The following is a 4,172-nucleotide window of genomic DNA, read 5'->3' as shown; positions in this document are numbered from 1 at the left end:
GGTATTCAACAAAATAACTGGTATTTTTAACTTGACTAAAATAGACAAAATAATTCCAATCATATATAGGCCACTGATGTGCTGTATATTATATTTTGTGAATAACCAGGTTTACAACACGGAGGAGGACAGTTCGTTGATCTTAGGAGGTCACTCTTTGTTGAAGAACACCTGGGACTTCCCCAAGATGGCAGGACGAACCAGAATACCTTACATTATCTCCAACCTATTCGGTTAATACTGGTTTGTTTTTTTTGCTTTTCAAACTTTTGCTTTGTTGTAATAATAGCATCATTATAATTGATAAGAAGAAAGAATGTGCTTCAGTTAATATAAATTTTTCATTTAATTTATTCAAAAAAAATATTGTTTAGACTTCTTACACTTTTTTCACAAGATGGAACATCTGTCCCTAATCCTGTGTATAATGTGTCTATGTTTTATGCAGAGGAAGATGTTTCGCCTCTCGTAGATTCAGCGATTGAAATGTTCTCGCAGAAAACCTGCGTTGATTTCGTTCCTCGATTGAGCCACCAGGATTACCTCGAGTTTACTCCTGTAGGCAGAGGTTGTAGGTAATTTCACATCTTCACTTGTAGCTTTAAGCTTTAGCGAGTAGTGAATTGTTACCCCGGGGTTGCCACAAGTTGACCATAGGCATTTATACTGCTTTGTTTCTAAATTATATTTAAAAAAAAATGGGCGAATTTAATTTTAGGTCTTTGAAATTCACAAATCTTTAAGAGGTCTTTAAATAATTTCCCAAAGTTTAAACTTCCTGAATTAGCCAATTGCATTCATTTTCATGGCTGTATGACTTCACAACGTGTTTTATTTTCAGTGTCCAGTAGTTTTTTTATAGCTAGATAAACTAAATGAGGTATCAACAGATTGTTTAACATTCCAAATAGCTCTCAGCACCCTGAGATTTAAAAATATCTCCCCTGAGAGCTACCTAATTAATGGCATTTAGCAATCTAGTGTATATCGAAAAAACTTGGTTATCCGTATCGGGCATCTGTTGTCAAAAACATAAAAAGTTGTTTATCTGAATCCGTCAAAAAAGTTTTATTTGTCCACCTTTAGTAAGTTATCCATCTTTGGTTTTTCAGTTTGGTCACAAATTTAAATGACATTTTTCTGCTAAACCTTAAAAACAAAACGAATAATCCTAAAATTAAATTGTAGTTCAAAAATGCAAGTAACAGTTGTTTAAATGTTGGTTTGACTTTGCATTTTTCATTTAGTTTTTATCAATACGGTTCATTTTTAAAGTCATGAAACGACTATAGCCAATAACGTCATTGCTATGCTCAAATAAGCAAGATTAATTGAGTTAATAATGGTAATTGTTTCGGGTTTTTAAACTTTTTGCATTTTCCTATTGTATGTTTTTGTTCAGGTCTTATGTTGGAAAGCAGGGGGGTCAACAAGCGGTGGTTTTGGGGGACGGGTGCCGGCACATAGGGGCCGTCCTGCACCAACTCATGCATGCAATCGGCTTCTGGCACGAAGAGTCGAGACCAGACCGTGACGATTTCGTCAGCATTAAGCTGAAGAATGTTGCACCTGGTGGGTTGGTAGTTGGAAGCTTATAATATTTTAGACAAAATACGCAAGGTTTCCCAGGTGAAATGAGGCGTTAAAGCTTTGAAACTTATCCTCACAATTCAAACTGTGACCTTATTTAACAAAATGCAAGAATATATCCGGTTAAATTATTATTACTATTTGGTTGTACTATTAAGGTGGGATTTCAAGAATTAAAAAAACAATTTTGGAGCATAATGGTTGGAGGTTGTAGTAAGACAGAATAAGAATATCAAAGTCCATACAGAAGTAGGTATCATTTTGGATGTTTCGAATAACTCTTTATTTATTTTCAACATCTGAAAAATGAATAAAGAAAATGAGTAAAGAGTTATTCGAAACGTCCAAAATGATACCTACTTCTGTATGGGCTTTGAAAAACAATTAAAATGCAATTTTAAAGCAATAAAGACACAATCAAATAATTTTTGGCTCCTGGAATGATCCTTGATTCATTTAGATTTTTTAAATTTAGAGGCCAACAATAAATCTGACCAAAGATAAAAAGCTTTTTCAAGCACTTCTCACATTTTACTTTTACACAATTTAAAAGCATTTCATAATTTAAAAACCTGGTATAGTTTAAAGTTTTTAACCCATACTTGAACATAATAAAGAAAAACAATGTAAGATTTCAATTTCCTTAGGAGAAAATTTTTAAACTATTTTTTCTTTCTTCTACTGTTTTTTAGATGATCATTACAACTTTAAGAAGCTGGGTCGCACATACTTGGACGATTTGAACACAACTTACGACAAGGGGTCGGTGATGCAGAGCGATGGCTGGAGTTACGCTAAGGACTCGTGGCCTTCCATCGTCGATAAGGAAAGCTTGATGGGGATTAAAAGTCAAAGCACGGAACTGAGTCGAGAAGATGTGAAGAGGGTTAACCAACTGTACCAGTGCGACTTAAGTTTTACAGGTAACTCTATTCTGCTACAGGGTTAACACAAAGTCTTTTAACTTGTAAAAGTCTTTAATAGTCTTTGAATTGATTTGTGTTTTGAAAAGTCTTCAAAAAACCTATGTTTTCCAAAAGTCCTTACATTTATTATATGTCCAGCTTAATATTTGAGAAAATTAACAAAATGTTTTTGATTGTACTGTCGTTTATATTTATGCTGTTTTAGCTCAATTGGTTTAGCGACAGTCCCGGTATGGCCTAGGTTGTGAGTTCGAACCTCACCACAGGATAGTTTTGCGAACAGGATACAGCAGGTAACGGTGCTAAGGTTGTTTCTTGACTCGTTCCCCTCTGAGCCTGCATAGCTCAGTTGGTAGAGCAACGGTCCCGGTATGGCCGAGGTCGTGAGTTCGAACCTCACTACAGGCTAGTTGTTTTTCTATTCTTGCTTGCACACAATCCTGACCAGCACAAATGATTTCGGTAAGCCTAAAGGCATCTGCTGTAGTTGCCCACGATAATTATCCACCAGCAACCCGCAGCTGTTGAGTTTGACGACAACTGGGCGCAGTGGAGCTTCTGGTATCCCTGCTCAGTCACTTGTGGGGAGGGAAAAAGCTCGAGGTACCGGGAGTGCCTAGACCAGACTAACGCCAAAGTGCCTCCCCAACGGTGCCCTGGACCCCCCTACGAACTGAGGGAGTGCAAGGAGGCAGCGTGTGCCAAGGGGGCGTGGGGCCAGTGGTCCGGATGCACCGTGTCCTGTGGAACCGGCCGAAGACATAGGTGATTTTTTAATGTTTTTAATTTATTGAATATAATCTTGTTGCCAGGCGTTATTGTATTAATTTTAAAATTGTTCTTTCGACAATAGTTTTTATTAAATGTACCAACGTTTCAACAACCTTTACAGGAAATCTTCCTCAGGTCAATGTTATTCTTTATTTTTTAAATTATTATTGTGAATGTGGAAAAATATTTGTTGGAAGTCCGACTGGTTAGATGTTTGATAAGTTTGCTTCATATCTTGTAAGACATTGGTCAAGTAGTTTTTGAAATTTTACTTTTGCAAAAGAAACAATAGTTGCATAAAAATATTTTTTTTAAAGTCAAAAAAGTTTGATGGTTTTTTACGTAGTATTTTGCCCAGACGACAAAGTCTATACTGACTGTGTTAACTAGTTTTAATAAGCAGGCGCGTAGCGTGACCGTTTCAAAAGGGGGTGTCCCGAATTTCCAACCTAGGGAATTCCCCTATTTTCGGTCTGACGTTAATGAGCAATGACGTCATAAAACAGTGACGGGTGTAGCGTCATAAAATAGTGATTGTAATGACGTCATAAAACATTCTAATCAGAAACAACTAACGTCCAGCAAATGCGAACAGGTGCGTCGTCGACACTCCCAGGGCCAGGTGAAAAATTAAATCAAGACCTTGAAATATGTGTGATTGATTTTGGAAGAAAAATAAACTATCAACAGCGCAGTTTCCTAAGTTCCATGTACGGGACTAGCGTTAAATTACAAGCACGCCTTTCGCCACGTGCATTACTAAACGAAGATCGGTTTTCCCCGGGTGTTATTATGTCACAATTAGCACAACATCTGCGCCAAGCTGTGTGCCAAGTCAGTTAAAATACAAGCTGCGGTTGAGGGAAAATAAGTTGTGTACACTGC

At 37.0% G+C, this 4,172-nt stretch overlaps 1 non-coding gene across 1 annotated transcript; it reads left to right on the top strand.

The window, feature by feature from the left end:
• Nucleotides 1-2,850: 2,850 nt before the first annotated feature.
• Nucleotides 2,851-2,924, top strand: Trnat-ggu (transfer RNA threonine (anticodon GGU)). The gene has a single exon. It is a non-coding gene; the product is annotated as a tRNA-Thr (tRNA).
• Nucleotides 2,925-4,172: the final 1,248 nt, after the last annotated feature.

Source organism: Ascidiella aspersa, chromosome 1 (assembly GCF_963924565.1).
Source record: "Ascidiella aspersa chromosome 1, kaAscAspe10.2, whole genome shotgun sequence".
NCBI lineage: Eukaryota > Metazoa > Chordata > Ascidiacea > Phlebobranchia > Ascidiidae > Ascidiella > Ascidiella aspersa.
Note: the sequence above shows the minus strand (reverse complement) of the source record. Positions and strands in the feature narration are given on the sequence as shown.